The 18007-nt window shown below is 43.9% G+C and overlaps 1 protein-coding gene across 3 annotated transcripts in view; it reads right to left on the bottom strand.

The window, feature by feature from the left end:
- The window catches only part of TMEM117 (transmembrane protein 117), a 269877-nt gene that overhangs the window by 49772 nt on the left and 202098 nt on the right, over nt 1-18007 (bottom strand). The gene's annotated exons all lie outside the window — the stretch shown is intronic.

Here is an 18007-nt window from a genome sequence, read left to right as displayed (position 1 = left end):
TACAAGTCTCTTCTCCAATTGAACAAAGGGCACATTTCTAAAATTTCTTCTTTTGGCCAACTTACATACTCTGAGATAACAATTTTTCCTACTGTACCCTATTCCTAGGAATAGAAAAGATTCTGATTTTTAATGCTTAGAAAACAATTGTTTCTTTGAAATCCTTTACTGTGTTAAAATCACAGATTCTCAAAACAAACTATAAGGTCTGTAAAGTGTCCCAGCTGCTCCATTTCCTCCCCAGCTCTCTGCTGATGGTCTGGGAAAGCAGCAGAGGATGGCCCAAGTCCTTGGGCTCCTGCACACACATGGGAGACCCAGAAGCAGCTCCTGGCTCAGCTGTGACTGTTCGGGGAGTGAACCAAAGGATGAAAGACTTTTTCTCTCTGTAAATCTGCCCTTCCAAGAAAAATAAATCTTTAAAAAAGATAGAAAACATGGTCTTTCACACAGAAAGCCTAAAGATACACACAAATGCACCAAACATTGCTAGAACTAATACAAATGAATTAAGTTGCAGAATACAAAATCAACATTGTGTTTTTTATCCACTAACAATGAAACATTTTAAAAGGAAATCAGAAAACAATCCCATCTATAAATGAAGCAACAGAGTAAGTATACTTAGGAATATGTTCCACCAAGGAGATGGAAGGCGCTTATACTGAAAATGTTAAGGCATGCATGAAAAAATTTGAAGATGACATAAATAAACAGGAAGATACTCTGTATTTACGAATTGGAAGAATTAATATTGCTAAAAATGACACTGCCCCAAGCAACCTACAGATTCATTTCAACCCCTATAAAAATTCCCATGGCATTTTACACAGAAATTAGAGGCAATCCTGAAATTCACAGAAACGATAAGAGACTCTTAAAAGCTTAAGGAATCTTTTTTCCCAGTATAAGATCCCAAACCCAAACCATGATAACCTTCCCCAACAAGCTCTCCTGGCAAGCAGGAGTCTTGGTTTTCAAATAAATCTACTTTTACATGCTTCACTAACTGCTCCCTGCCTTTATTGTTTGCTTTGCAATTTTTCTTTGCCCTAATTCCAAATTTCAGTACCAATAGGAGCTGGGCTGGAATCTGCTGCCCAGCATCACAAGACAGCCCTGGGACACACAGCACGGTGCGGCAGATCCAGGAGCAGTTCCAGGCGTGACAACCACGGGACACACACAGCTTTGGAACCATCACCAAGGAACAATGAAACCGTAAAGCTAGACAGGCCTTAAATCAGGGACTGCCGGTGCTAGACACCAAGGACAACCAGTGACGAACAAGCTCCAAGAACCGCACGGAGGTTGATGGACAAAGACTAGTGATGAAGCGTTAAGGTTGCTGTTTCCTTTAACACAAGACTGCTTGGGAAATACACAGCTGGGATCTAAACATGGTTTCAGATACTTTCTCTGTAAACTCCAATATGAGCTTAATTTGTACTTTGCTCCCAATGGGAAAGGAGAAGAGAAAATGATGAAATTATTTGGATAATTAATTTAAGATGATTTGGTTCAGCTGACCAGCTAATTGACATTTTTATTGGAGTTTACTCAAATCTGAAGCAAAAGTATTTAAACACTTCCATTTTCCCTTATGTTCACAGTCAGAGACTAGTCACATCAAGTTATCCCACTTTGGAGAAGTACCTCTCAGTGACACATTTGGACTTTGACTTGATCAACACAGAGTAGTCAACATGTACACTTTGAGAGACAACCATGTAGCAGCCTGAATCATACGCTGCAGATACTCACTGATGACCTGATAACAGAATTAGGGAGACTGGCTGTGATCCAATGAGGGAGACGGTGATGCGCTCACCTGTAACCAGGGTTAGAAGTGTGAGAGGAGCAATCACTGCCTTGTGGGAGGAACACGAAACAGGACCACCAAGGCCGGGAGCAGCTCCCACCAAGGGAGGTGCAGGGCCCGGTCTCCCAAGGGTTAACTCCACAGCTTAGCTTGTTTCTAAGAGGTAACACAGTGGGAAATCTTGGCCTAATGCATTTAGCCCCTGGCTTGACTGCAAGTTCGCTCTCCCTTACTTTCCTTTTGTTAAGATGCCCTCAGGGGAGCTTAGGTGTTGCTTGAACATTGGGATAATACTGGGAGGGACTAAGCAGACTATAAAAGATGCAGGATACTTGGAATAAACTTGGCATTCTGTGTACAAGAGTGACCCACTGCATGTTGTCTTGTGTTGTCTTATGTGTTGTCTGTAACCCTAGCCCCTCCGCTTGGCTCGGGGTACATGACAACGTGGGCGTTGCCGACAGGGAGGCCCATGTTGGGAACTGCAGCCCTGTACGGCAACGAACAGGGAAATCTACCCACCTACAAAGGGCAGTGTAGACAAGCATAGCGAGACTGGGTATTTACAGTGACACCTTGTTCCTGCTGTCTTTCAAAGTCTCCAGGGAAGACTGTGATCCAACTGATTGGCTTCTGGGGAGTAAGAGAGCTCAGATTAAAGAGTACAAAGTACAGTGCTCCAGGAACTTGTGAAGGGAGCCCTGAGAGCAGGAGACTTGTGTGAGAGCTTCAAAAGCCTGCACTCCTCGGGCCGGAGCCCTGCTCGTCCTTCCTAGTCAGTCACTGAGCTTTATACGGAACAGATGTCTTGTACTTCATCCCCACAACCTGAAGGACATTTTGAACCGTTCCATCTTCTCTGCCACCCTCCCTCCCTCTCTTTGCTTTCTTATTTTTCTGTTAATGTTTGAGATGACCTACCTTTAATTTACTTTATAAGCACAAGCCTCATTCCTCCACTAAATAAAGAATTCAACAAGTAGGCAGTAGAAAAAACTTTCAGCTGGTATGGAATTTTCAGTCTTTTTACAGTATAGTATAAAGACATTGCATCCTGTCCAAAGTGTAGTTTTTCCCATGTGATGATGAAGGTTTTTAAATTTTGTTTTCATTTTTTATTTTTTGAGGATACAGTTCCATGGGTTCAGGGATTTTCCTTCTGTCCCTGAGCCCACCCCCACCTTCCGCCCACCCCGATTTCTCTTGTATTATTACAAAGAGCTTCAGAAACTCAAGGAGAGTGAAATAAACAGCCTTGTGAAGAAATGGGTGAAGGAAATGAACACACATTTTTGAAAAGAACCAATCCAAACAATTAACAGACACATGAAAAAATGCTCAGGCTCCCTAGCTATCAGGGAAACGCAGATAAAAAGTACACTGTATTTTGCAAAGACAAGGATACTTCCAAAAGTGGATGGGTGTACTCAGGAAAATACCTTTACTTTGGTGTCCAGAAATTTCTGAAATCCACACACATCGGATCTTCAGGAAGTTCATGGAAAATGCATACTATGAAAAATCATTGCAGGGATTTTTTTAAAAACACATTGAAATAAACTTGCCATTTAAGCCCATTTTGTCAACAAATTCAAAGAGCACTCTCAAATTCCCTAGACCAGATATGGAAAAGAATATGAGTAGCTAAAAAGGTTCACCCCAAAGTGGAAAATAACACAATAAAAAATCGGCTTGAGAGAAACATGCGCCCAAAAGAAAATGCTCATTGAATTAGGAAATGAAAATTAGCATGACAAGAAAATCTGCTCCAAGTACTTGTCTTCAAAGGCACAAATAATTGCACAAAGAAGGCTACAGCCGTGTCTTAAACTATTCAAGCAGAACAAAACGCTATCTAGCATCTAACTGCAAATCCTCCTCATTCAGTTTAACAACCGTGCTCCTTAAGGCTGGTTGTCAGGATCTCCTCGAGAAAGAGTCTGTGTCTATTTAAAGACAAAATTTGTCACAAGAAAGAGAGGATCCAGCTATTAGTCACAACTCATACTAAGTATATTTTTATTTTAAAAGTAAAAACACAAGTACTTAGTAGTTTATAACATAGTACATTTATATACATGCATTTATAAATAGCTAAATCAAGATAATTAACATACGCCTTATTCAATGCAGTTCTTTCTCTCTGTGTAAGCAATGACCACTTAAAATCTTCTCTTAGAAATATTAAGTATACAACATATCATTATTAACTTCAGTCACTGCAAAATAAAACCAACTTCTAGAAATTAGTTCACCCCAAATCTCCCTCGGTAACCACCACCACTGCACTTCCTTCTTATGAGCTCAGCTGCTCAGTTTCCGTATGTAAGATCATGACTATTTTTATCTCTGAGCCTGGCTTATTTCACTTATCACAGTGTTCTCCAGTTCATCCATATTGTCACAGATGACAGGATTTGCATCTTTAAAAGGCTGAAAAGTATTTCATTAGATACAGAAGGCATAATTGGCCCATTCATCTAGGGGTAGACATTTAGATGGATTCTAGAACTAGACTAATCTGAGTAATGTTGCAAACACGGAACTACAGCTATTTCTTTGAGACTCTGATTTCAATTCCCATGGCTATATATTGAAATGAATCATATGCTAATCCCATTTTTATACTTTTGAGCAACCTCCATTCTGTTTGCCAAAACAGTACTAACTTATCAGCAATGAAAAAGGTTTCTGTTCCTTCACACTGTGTTAATCTCTCAGAGTTTAATATTCCTTATGCAAAAAGAAGCATTTACCTCATAAAGCTGGTTTTCAAACTAATCAAATTTATGGATATAGTAATATAATTTTAACCGTGCGATAAATTTTAGCTATCTTCATGTCCTCCCTGTTACCTAGAGTCTAAATGCAATTTCTCCGGATTAATTTTAACTACAGTAGCCCCAAAGAGTCTTAGTCAGAAAGTACCCCTTTAGAAAAACTCCTCACGTATTTAAAAAAGGAAACCTTGTTGTAGGAAAGAGATTCTATTATCCTTCGCCTTCCAAATCCTAGCCATTCCAGCAAGTATCAGCAACACTGGGATTTCAACTGGCATTTGCCTCATGGCCCGTGATGCTGATCATTTTAAATGATATTGTGTTTATTTAGATTCCTTGCCATTTTTAAATAAATGGGTTTGTGTGTTCTTAACACTGTGTAGCTTGAGTTTCCCATGTATTTTGATACCAACACCTCGCCAAGCGTAAGGTCAAGCAACACTTTCACGGTCAGTTGTGTCCTTGCTCAGACTGTGTGCTTTCCTTCGCCCCGCAGAAGCTGCTTCGCCTGGCTGACAATTACCACATTTTTCTACTTCTGCCTCCGTTGCCTGTGCTCTTGGAACCACACCAAAAACCCATCATACCAACAATATCATGAAGAGATTCCTTCTGTTATCTTCTAATGGTTTCATAACTTCAGGCTATACATTTATCTTTAATCCATTTCTATTGTGATGTGACGTTTCTCACACCACTAAAACAAACAAGTCTTTTTCGTTGTGTGCTCTTGGCATCTTTGTCAGCATCAACAGCCTGTGGATGCACAGGCCTATTTCTGGAAGTTACAGGGTTCCAATAGTCTGTTTTTCTTACTAATTATTTACATGTACTTTGAAAAGATCATATCCCACGCAAGCTTAATTTCTTGATCTCTGAAATGAAGGAGTAGGTGGAAGGGAACACGAAGCTAAGGTATTACAAGGTTATAACTACACTGTTATACCCATATATTTGAAGAGTTTGCAAGTCAATCTTACAAATGTTGGACTTTTGAGAGATGAAGTAACCTACCCCAGACTGCATGGCTATTAAATATAAATCTCCTGCATTTAAATTCTAACTTCTCTGACTCCAACAATGAAGTTCTTAGGCAGGATGATATTCTGATGTACCCGTTCATATTTTTTGGAGTGCTGAACAATACACAGCATGTAAAATCATATTTAAAATAAAGCACAGCAGGTAAGCTGTCACCTGGAATGCCCACAGCCCACGGTGGCACGCTGGTTCAGATTCCAGCTACTCTGCCTGCTCCTATTCCAGCTTCCTGCTGATGTGCCAGAGAGAAGATGGATGATGGCCCTAGTGCTTGGGTTCCTGGCAGCCAGGTGAGCGACCTGGCTGGAGTTTTGGGTTCTTAGCTTCAGTGTGGCTCGCCCTAGGTGTTGCAGGTTTTGGGGAACCAGCCAAGAGAAAACCAATCTCTGTGTGTGTGTCAGTTTGTCTTTCAGATAAAAAAAATTTTAAAACATAAATAAGATTTGAGCTACTATTATGTTTAGAATATATTAGCAGAATTACTCTTAATACTCGTTCTCCAAATTATTCTTCAGATACTCTAAGAAAAGACTACCAAACACGATCTCACAGGTAGTTAGGGAAATATTTCAAACTACTGGCCAGAGTTCCTCTTTCAGAGGTGATGTCTTTAATCTCTAGAGCCTGGTTTCTCATTGGTGGGTTTTCTGGGTTTTGTTTGCAGCAGTAGGTGGGTAAAGGACCATTTATTGTCAAACAGGCTCCACGGTGATTCTAATGCTTAACTATCTGATCTGGTTGAAAAAGGCAGAAAGTTTGTTCAACAATCAAGGGCTGAAAACCTTCCAAATCTAAGGAAAGTGTGTACATGAAGCTTAGAACACATTTTAATAAGTGTTCAAAAAAAAAAAAAAAGAAGGAAAAAGAAATTTGAGAACAGCATGAACAAGAGGATCCTCAGAGCAGCAAATCTCCAGGAAACCCTGCGTACACTTCCACGCAACAGTGAGATGCGTGTTCCATACACACTAAGAAAACAAAACCTGTGGACTGAAACACCTCACCCTGAAGAGCTGTGCTCCAGCTGTGAAGGCAAGAGAAAGACTTTCCCCGACAGACGAAACCTGAGAGAGCCTATGCCAGCGGAACTACCCCAGGGAAATGCTGAAGATCTTCACGCTTAGAGGCGAGAATGCTCACAAGTATTCTCCCCAGAACTACAAGAAAAGATGACTATATGAACTGATGAATGTGTTAACGAGCCTGATAGTGGCAGTGATTTCAATATATCAAAATATGGTAAAGAAGTCAACACATGCATAGAGTGTCGTCAATTATAGCATAATAATATTGGAAAAACTAGAAGAAGATGTTCAAGCACTGCTAGTGTAAATGGTGTGTAAATGGTGAGACTCCAAGCTACATGAAGGGCAGCTGTCTTCAGGCACCCTAGCCCTGGCACCGAAACAGACACACAGGTCAGTGGAACAGAATGGAAACCCCAGGAAGCAATCCAGGCCTCCACGGCGAACCAGCCCTGGAAGAAAGGCCAATCTCTGACAAATCACGCTGGGAAGATTAGATCCACATGTGCAAAGCACGAAGCCGACCCTGCCTTACACCTCACGAGAGCTGGGGCTGCAGCACTTGGCTCCTTCAGCCTCCATGAGGACGGGGTGCTCTGGGGGCGACCACTCTCCCTGACTGCTGAGGGAACGCAGAGCAGGCGCCTTCCAGTTTTCTGAGTCTCCATGTCAGACTGATGTGGCATTATTCTGGTGCACAGATGTTTTGACCGGGGAACTCCACATGAACATAAAAGGGTAAAAGGTGTGGGCTGCGTGTGTCTTCTGGCTGACAGAAAGCAGCCCCCCACGTGGAAGCACAGCTCAGCGCCTCAGAAAAGTGCATGGGAACAGTCCTCCCTCCCGCTAACACGCACCTGACGCTGCAGTGTCGCTGCTGCCAGATGAAGATCCATTCCTGAGTCATTTCTGCCTGGAAACTCAGAAAAGCCACTGCGTGTCTGCGCGCGGGGCGTGGGAGTGTGGGGGGGTGTTTGTGAGGCAGTGGGAGCGTGAGGGGCGTGGGGGGCTGTGAGGCAGTGGGAGTGTGAGGGGCGTGGGGGGCTGTGAGGCAGTGGGAGTGTGAGGGGTGTGGGGGGCTGTGAGGCAGTGGGAGTGTGAGGGGCGTGGGGGGCTGTGAGGGAGTGGGAGTGTGAGGGGCGTGGGGGGCTGTGAGGTAGTGGGAGTGTGAGGGGCGTGGGGGGCTGTGAGGCAGTGGGAGCGTGAGGGGCGTGGGGGGCTGTGAGGTAGTGGGAGCGTGAGGGGCGTGGGGGGCTGTGAGGCAGTGGGAGCGTGAGGGGCGTGGGGGGCTGTGAGGTAGTGGGAGCGTGAGGGGCGTGGGGGGCTGTGAGGGAGTGGGAGCGTGAGGGGTGTGGGGGGCTGTGAGGCAGTGGGAGTGTGAGGGGCGTGGGGGGCTGTGAGGGAGTGGGAGCGTGAGGGGTGTGGGGGGCTGTGAGGCAGTGGGAGTGTGAGGGGCGTGGGGGGCTGTGAGGCAGTGGGAGCGTGAGGGGCGTGGGGGGCTGTGAGGTAGTGGGAGCGTGAGGGGTGTGGGGGGCTGTGAGGTAGTGGGAGCGTGAGGGGTGTGGGGGGCTGTGAGGCAGTGGGAGCGTGAGGGGTGTGGGGGGCTGTGAGGCAGTGGGAGCGTGAGGGGTGTGGGGGGCTGTGAGGTAGTGGGAGCGCGGGGGGCGTGGGGGGCTGTGAGGCAGTGGGAGCGTGAGGGGTGTGGGGGGCTGTGAGGGAGTGGGAGCGCGGGGGGTGTGGGGGGCTGTGAGGCAGTGGGAGCGTGAGGGGCGTGGGGGGCTGTGAGGTAGTGGGAGCGCGGGGGGTGTGGGGGGCTGTGAGGTAGTGGGAGTGTGAGGGGTGTGGGGGGCTGTGAGGCAGTGGGAGTGTGAGGGGTGTGGGGGGCTGTGAGGCAGTGGGAGTGTGAGGGGTGTGGGGGGCTGTGAGGTAGTGGGAGTGTGAGGGGTGTGGGGGGCTGTGAGGTAGTGGGAGCGCGGGGGGCGTGGGGGTCTGTGTTGGGGGGTATTAGGTAGTGGGAGAGGCTGCAACAGATCTGGCTAAGGCATGGCTGCAGGTCCATATGCTATGAGGAGTAAGACAACAGTGTGAAAGAAGGTTGGCATTTTACCCTTTCTTTCTAATATCTAGAGTATGATTCTTGATCCTAAGAGAGCTTTCTGAATCTCTACCAATAACCACATTCTGCACTTTGCTTTTTCCAAATAAGCTCTAGGACTACACCAAATCCCAAATTCCTCAATGTGTAAATTTGTCAGCAAAGAACATAATTTATCTTTTTTACTGACAACTTTATTTGCAGTGGTCCAGTATTTGACTCACAGCAACATTAAACCTTAGGTAATTAAAAGGTGTGTGGTATGAGGCAGGTCCCATGCATTTTTTAAACTAATTCATTTGCTCTACAAAGAGAAGCTGAGTCTTCTCCACCCCAACAGGGAGACATACAAAGGGAAACAAAGGGCCACAAGCACAGGGAACATGAGTGAGAATGTGAGAAATGCTCAAAACAAGATGTGAGGCTTGTTTGCAAGTGGCACAGGAGAAAGCAGACAGAGATACAAGCACGGAGGCTCAGAAGAGGGGCCACCACCCACCATGTTCCAGAAAGATCCAAGGTGAGCGGTGGCGCAGATGAAAGGTGGGAAGGAATGTGCAACAGTAATAAACTGGTCTCTCTCCATGACCCTGGACAACTGACTTTGAGAACAGAGCTTCCACCTGACCTTGGCAATAGTTAGACTATTGCTAAGCTTGAAGGATTTAATGTCATCACCTTAATTACATTGACAGTCATATTATTTGATTCTTCAGCAAATCAAATTAAAAAATGCAACATATAATTTAAAAGCCATTAATGGATTTACAAATGTCGCACTGAATCAATACGCAAAATGGAAGGCAATTACATTTCTAACGACAGAATACGTAATTAACTTTAACAAGTATGAAGACAATATACCTCATAGAAATTTGGAGAATGAGGAAGGGAGAAGTCTGGGACCATAACTCAGAAACAAGAAATAGGAAAACCAAAGCTAAGAAAATAAATTGAAATCTTTGCATAGAATGTTCTGGGAGGGGCCTTGGGAAATAGTATAAGAGAGGAAATATCCAACCTTTGATAGTTTGTCGTTAATAATTGCTGTTTAAAGCAGACAAGTTATCAAGTTACAGCAGTTAGTCTTTTAGGGGTATGGAAACTCTAGGAACTGAGCACAGCACAAGTTCTGAGAATCCCTCTGGGGAGCGGGACACAGTGGATGGAGATGTGCTTTGCATGGGAGCCTGTGCAGCCATCTGGGCTCCGGCAGAGAAGCATCCCCCAGGGAACCTAAAAGTCATCCTGGTTTAAACGGCAGATAACAGAGAAAGCAGAAAATGTTCCATATGTATATATGGAACATATGTATATCACACACACACACACATATATGACACACACATGCTTTCCTGTGTGTTTGACAAACTTGAAAAAGGTCTTGCGAAAAGTAAAACTATGGACCACCACATAAACAGTGCTCATATTTACTGCATTTCAATGAAATTAAAACTTAACCCACCAAAAAAACCCCTTAGTATCCCAACTTAGTTTGCCAGAAATTAAAAGTCTGGCAAGAGCAAATACTATTGAGCATACGGAGCAGGTGTTAGGAACTGACCTCTACGGGAAACCAGGTAGTATCAGTACAGCAGTACAGCCACATCCACGCTCATGCTACACGTTTTGGGGTTCCATAAACCCAAAAAAGACTATTTCCAGCTCTATCCACCACCACTACAACAACAACGAAAATGCTGCAAGCAACAATAGCACAAATGGAGCTCTAAGTTATGTTGATTTAAGGAAACGTTTATAGCAATACAAAGGGATATCACAAAAGGGATGCTGCATGGAAAAACAAATAGAAGAATGCACACATTTTCATAAAATCTGAAATGAGCAACCTAGCCCCTCTCATTTAGGGATGCATGTATAGCGTTAAAATGATAAAGAAAATCAAGTAAGTGAGTACAAATAAAATCAAGTGCACAATTATTATAAAACGCAGTTTATGGTTATCTGAAAGAGGAAGGCCCGGGGTCTCCATAATTGTCTGTTTCTGGACTTACTGGATCGCTAGTACTGGACTAGTACATGCAAATTATGAATTCACAAGTTACAAAATGTTCAGCTTCATCTCTCCTTTCAATAAAAGATACCATCATCGAACAAAATTTCTTTAATCTGGGGTCAAGGTAGTGAGTCAAGCCATGACCTGTGATGCTGGCATATCCTACAGGAGCCAGTTCACTTCCAGTCCAGCTTTCCGCCAAGGTGTCTGTAGTGCAGCCGGCCCAGGTGTCGGGCCCCTGCACCCATGTGGGAGACCCAGGAGAGCCTGGCTTCTGGTTTTGACATAATCCAGCACGAGCCATTGCAGCCATGTGGACAGTGAAGCAGCAGGCGGAGACCCCCCGCTCTGTCTCTGCTGTTCTCACTCTCATTTTGGATTTCAGATGAACACATCTGAAAAGAAAAGAATATCTGACCCCTCAGATGTAACTGATGAATAACTCACAGTATTAAAAACATCTGATACAATTTAACATTTTCTGATAAAATTCTTGGCAAATACCAAATGGAAGGATATTTTTAATATAACTGCTTAGAACCTTTAAAATCATACCAGAAGCGAATAAAAATGAACACTGCATTTAGTAAAATTACCAAACTCTAATGAAGAACTCAGAGCAGATTCCAACACATGGAAAGCTATTCCACGCCTCTGAATAGGAAGGCTCACTCACTGCCCTGAAGGCCATGATCTCCAGAGCCAGGCACTTGCCATGGATGTCCCAGGAGCCTAGGGATGTGCTCACAGCTCCGTAATGCTGATGCAACAGGTAAGGACCCAGGAGCCCGGTGTGGTCCGCACAGCACACACTGTCTTCCGCACACAGTGGGAAACCTCTATTTGTTGTGTCAGCCTTGGACCCGTTCGCTCTCATGTAGAGACCACAGAGTGTGTTTCAGGACCATCCGAGTCAGACATTTCCTTCACCCTTAGAACTACGTCTGGAATGATCCAACATTTACTCACTCCTTATTGATCCTAGCAGAGAGCCAGCACCCTTACTAGCTGGGGATCTCTGGATCAGGGTGAAGGCCACAGCTCTCCCAGGGCCAGGGCAGACCTTATGCCTCCCTCTGGCAGACACAGACATTCATCCACAAGTCTAAGGAAAGCTGGACAGGCTGTAACTGCTCAGCCAGTCCATGTTTACCTTCGAGATGCATCCTCCTCTTTTACCCTACCAAAGACAATATCCATCAAAGCTTCACACTAAGAAAGGACCAAGAGCTGTAGCAGACAATCTCAAGGTGTGGGGACTTGGAAAGCCATACAACAGTCCAATGATAGGGATTCAAAAGCAACACGGAGAACGGAGACCAGAAAGGCATGCCCACTGGTCAATGAGACAACAGTGCCCTAACAGGCTGTGCTCCCCAGTTCCCACACCCTGCGTCTCACTGCTACTCTGGCTCATGTCTGAGTTCAGTCTTGCACAAACACAAACCTCTCAAAGTCGCCTGGCCTCTCCTAGAGATGACTCTGGCCTTTGTTCCAAGCTCTGTATCTTCAGCTTGGTTGGTAGGTTTGTTTCTCCCGTACTTGTAGTACGAAGACTCTAGAAGATCATGCAACTGGAACCTCACAAGGAAACAGTGCCTTTCGTTGGAACCCAAGTCCCCTGAAAGGTCCACCTTCGGCCAACCCTGGTCTGAGCATGGGCCCCTACTTGGCCTTCTTCAGCTTGAAGAAGCCAGAGCAGTTGCTGCACTGACCCCTGTCAACAGCCAGGCTTTCCACAAGCAGAGGGAATGAGCGAAACTGGTCGAAAAGCTGGTCACACTGACATACTGCACAGCTCCCTGCCAGCATGTACACACTGATAAAACACAATGGAATGCCCTTGTACCAAATACTTATTAACAATGACAAAAACAAACAATAAAGCCTCCATTAAGACTGCCCCGGCCTTCTCCTAACTCATATATAACCACTACCTGTGTTCCTTGGAGGCAACGTGGTGAGGATATGGATTCCCCTCCACTGAGAGGCCTCTCCTTCTAACAGCCCCTCCAGTCCTACTGCTTCGAGCTTCTGTTTTCCTTCCTTAAATAAAACTTCATATCTTCTTAAAAAGAAAAAGATCAGTTCTCTATGCATTTAATCTATGGACTCAATCTATAGGCTCAAGGCAAACTCAAATTCCTAAAGCAAGTTACTTTGTATAGATTGACCAATTGAATCTATGAATGAATGACACAGCCACACTACCCAACTTGCATTCTTACTGTAAGCCTACAGTAAGCAAGGCAGTGAAGCAGCAGGGAAAGGACAAACAGGGCAAACAGTAGAGTGTAGAAACCACAAAGATATTGCCATGAACACAGCTGATTCTTAAAGGATTAACAGCAACTTATTGGGGAAGAAACAGGGTTTTTAACAAATCTTATTGGAACAAATGGACAATCACAGATACTAGCAAACAATGTATCTAGGCAATGGCAATAAACTTCTTAAATAACTTGGGCCCAGCGCAGTAGCCTAGTGGTTAAATTATTTGCTTTGCTCACGCAGGGATCCCATACGGGTGTCAGTTCTAATTTCAGCGGCCCCACTCACCCAAGGCCTTGGGACCCTGCAGCCGCGTAAGAGACCCATAAAGGTTCTAGGCTCCAGGCTCCTAGCTTCGGATTGGGAGTGAAGCAACAAACAGAAGATTTTCCTCTCTGAGTCTCCTTCCCTCTGTATATCTGACTTTCCAATAAAAATAAAATAAATCTTAAATTTAAAAAAATTGACTCAAGTTGGACTTAAGTGGAAAATGCAAGAATGTAAGACTATAGTGCCTGGTACAGCAGCCTAGAGGCTAAAGTCCTCCCCTTGCACACACTAGGATCCCATATACGGGCACTAGTTCTAATCTCAGTGGTCCCACTTCCCATCCAGCTCTCTGCTGGTGGTCTGGGAAAGCAGTTGAGGATGGCCCAAAGCCTTGGGACCCTGCACTCATGTGGGAGACCCAGAAGAGGCTCTGGGTGCCTGACTTCAGATCGGCACAGCTCTGGCCAATGCAGCTGCTTGAGGAGAGAATCATCGGATGGGAGGATCTTCCTCTCTGTCTCTCCTCCTTTCTGTATATCTGACTATAGAAGATAACATAAAAGAAGATCTAGGTAATCTTGGATTTGTGAATGAGCTTTTAGCCATAATACCAAAGGTATAACCAATGAAAGAAGTAATTAATGAATTAAACCTTATCAAAAAATTTTTGAAGCCTCTGCTACTTGAAAAACAATTAAGTAGAAAACAACCCACACTACAGTGCTTTAAGGTTTTAACTGTTACTGCTGGGAATACCAGTATTAAAAAGAATTTGTAAATATTATAGTGAAAGAAACAAAATGGGAATTTAAATGACACCCTATAAAATATCCATCTAATACAAATGCAGGAATCAATATAAGCATAAAAGCCTAAAGAAGGCAAAGGAAAAGAGAAAATAAGTAACAAAATAGCAGACATTACGTCTGGTTACATTACATACAAACACTTTCAGACTGAAATCATTAGGTGGAAATCCACAAACTTTAGATGCCAAGACACAAACAGCTTGGAAGCAAAAATATGGAAAAAATGTCTCCAGCACACAAGGTGATCTGTGTGCTGAGTTGATCCGAAGCCAGGAGGCAGGAGCTTCGTCCAGGTCTCTCACAAGGCTGCAGAACTCCAACGACTTGGGCCATCCTTGCTGTTCTCCCAGGGGATCAGAAGAGCAGCAGCCTGGACTGAACCAGGGCCCAGAAGGGAGCTGGTGCCACAGGGTGGAGTATCAACCTAACGAACCACTGGAACGGTTCCACAAAAGGGCTTTTAAGACAACAGTTTGTGGCTTCAGTAACTCGCTTTCATGAATGCACTGAATCATAAGACAAAAGACCAAGGAAGCAGAAAACCTGAACATCATCAGTATATCCAACAGACAGATTCCACTAAAAGAAAGTGGAATACACACTGTCTTTAAGGACATCTAGAACATTCTTCAACATAGATCATGTGCTGGGCCATAAAACAAGCCAAAGTCTACTTGAAAGTATTCAAAAATGATGAAGTCCTCTAATGACAACAGAACCCTCCGACATCAACACTGAAATAGGGAGACCTCACCAATACACGAAATCAGCCATGAACCATCCCCAAAGCCAATGAATAAGTTGCAATAGAACACAAAAAATGCTTAGAAAAAAAAAGTGGAGCAAAAAACAAAACATGCCACGTCCTGACAGTGGTCAGTATTGATACAGATACTTTAAGATTTATTTACTTATGTAAAATGGAGAGTGACGGAGAGGGAGGAAGAGCGATAGAGGCGGAAAGGACACACAGAAGGAAAGTGTGGCCTTCCAACTGCTGGTTGTCTCCCCACACGGCCTCAGCGGCCAAGAGAGGGTCCCAGGACTGGGGCCTTCGCAGGTGGCAGTGGCCCAACTGCATGAGCTGGCATTCGTTGTCTCTGCAGGTGCACTAGCAGGGAACTGGACTTGAAGCAGCTGAGACTCAAACCAGCACACTGGGATGCTAGCATCACACATGGTGGCTTAACGTGCCACAATGCCCACTCTTATATCTGTATTTTTAAAGAAAGAAAGATCTCAAATAGATAAATGGGCACCTTAATACATCAGGAGAGGCAAGATCCATGTAAACCCCAAATAAACAGAAGAAAAATAAAAATAACCATGGAAATAAATATTCGCTAGACCAAGAAAAAAAGATTAAAATTCCAAAAATCAGAATGAAATAACAGACATCATTATGGAACTTACATATAAAAATCTAAACAAAAAAACAAAAACAAAAGAGAGAGAGAAAGGAATAACTTAACTCCAACGAGTCAAACAACATAGGAAAAATGGGCGTTTTCCTGGAGAGATACAGACTACTGAAAAGGAAGCAGAATTAATCAGAAAACTTAAGCGTATGGCAAGTAATAAAGTAGTATATAGTATTCAGTAGTATAGTACAGTCTATACAATGTTTAAAGAAGAGTTAATATAAATCTTTCATAAATAAATAAATCTTAAAAATCCCAATCCTGTGCAAGCCATTCCACAAATAGAAGACAAAACTTCTAACTCAAGAATAGTAAGAAATTTTCCTAAGAAGGCAAAATTGAACATAGGAAAGTCAGCCAGTGCTGACAGAAATATGAACAAAACACTACTGATCATTTCAGTAGAAAGAGAAAAATCCATTTCTAAAATCCAAAAGACTTAGTCTTTCACAACAAAAAGCATTCAAGAAGCTAGGAATAGAAGGGAACTTCTTCAACATGATGTAAGCAACTTAGGAAAAACTCATACATAATGGTGAAAAATGAAAGCTTTCACTTTTTAAGACAAAAAGAGAGAGTACTTGTGCCTACCACTTCTATTTGGAATTGCTGCGGAGACTGTGTCCAAGGAATTTGAGTATATACAGTAATAAAGAAAAGTTAGAAGGAATGCCATTTAAGTGGGAGAAAGGGACAGTATATCTGTGTATCTGAGGAAGATACGATCCTGCACAGGGAAGCCCTAAGGCGTACACGTGTGTACACACAGACACACACACACACACACACACACACACATCAACAGTTCAGGAAGATTTCAAGATACAAGATCAACTGCGGTCTGAAAGACAATCTGATGGGGCATCGGCGCTTGTTCTACCACCACCATGTGTTGAATAGCCATTTGCAGCTGAAAATGCTTTCATGAGCTCTCTGGAATCTAGGAAAGGGGACAGCATCCACACGAAGCACAAAAACAGTCAGAAAAGCAATTTCACTTTGCCAGAGTTTGCCCCTCCTTCAGGTGCCCATGGCCCAGGTTCCTGGGAGACCCCTCAGAGGGTGAACCTGCCGTGGAGCATAAGCAAAACAAAATGAGCCTCTGTGACTTCCCAGGCCCTGGTTCAAGGCTTACAGGCACACAGGCCTCATCACCTGGACCATGCGTCTGTGCCCCACGGCAACGGGCCTGCTCTGTGTGGACCTGTGCCAGGTCCCCTGCCCACCGTGTCAGGCTGGGGTGGCCAGGGAGGGGATTGCTCCGCTGAGCTCAGTGTGCGAAGGCTCAAAGAACTGACTGCCTCTTGAGACGTGCCGACACCAGAGCACGGTAACGGGATCCCAGAGGGCCAGGGATGTGAGGAAAAGCAGGGAATTAAAACCAACGAAGTGGACATACAGAAACTACCTAACCAACCAGTCCTCTCAAACAAACTCAGTGAGCTACAAGAGGACACAAACAACCAAACAAAATGTTGGAATGAAAATCAGTGATTAAGTCATGGATATCAAAAGGAACCAAGTTAACAAACATAACAGATGAGCTAGAAAAACTCATTGTAATTCTTTATTAATAGATTCATTCATGCACAAGAATTAGCAAGTTTAAAAACCAGTTATTTTGAAATTAGCCAGTCAAGAGAACAAAGATATCCCATGAAAGCAGTAACCACAGTAAAGTAGGAACGCTACACTCCTATCACACAATACAAATTTCACATCAAAAACTGTCGCGAGAGAAAAAAACCACCAACTACTGGTAAACAGGTGAACAACAGAAGGATGCTCCGTGTGCACGTGTAAGAGCGTCTAAACATAAAACCAAACACTGAACGACCGCGGAGAAGGTAACCAGCAGTGCAGTGACAAACTTCAAGGCCTGACTTACCATCAGGGGCAGGCCATTCGAGCTGGATGTCAATAAAGCAGCAGCACACTTGATAATAAGTGAGCCTAACAGAACAACAACAGCACACTATCCCACCTATTAGCAGCAGCACAAAGCGTGTTCCAAAGAGTACACCGTCCTTCCTATGGGACAAATCACACACTGGGTCACTAGATAAGTTCTAACAAGTCTAAATCCTCAAAAGCATATTTCTCTGCCCCCTGGAATACAACTAGAAATCAACAACAAAAGCAAATAACAAAGTTCAAAAACATTTCGAGATTAGGTGACATGCTCATAAACAACCAAGGCCCCAAGGATAAATCCGATGGAAATTAGAAAATGTCCTGGAGAAACCAAACCAAAACACCAACACAGCAGAGCTTGAAGGAAGCGACAAGAGCAGTACTGACAGGGATAAACACCTGAAGAAGAACAAGAACCTCCAACAATGCCTCATCATTCAAACTCCAGAAAGTGTGAGAAATAGTAAACCAAGGCCAAATCTGAGAATGAAACAAACACTAGAGATTACAGCATAAATAAGTAAAATCAAACAGAACAAGGG

Source organism: Ochotona princeps, chromosome 27, assembly GCF_030435755.1.
Source record: "Ochotona princeps isolate mOchPri1 chromosome 27, mOchPri1.hap1, whole genome shotgun sequence".
NCBI lineage: Eukaryota > Metazoa > Chordata > Mammalia > Lagomorpha > Ochotonidae > Ochotona > Ochotona princeps.
This window is presented reverse-complemented; position numbering and strand designations above follow the sequence as displayed.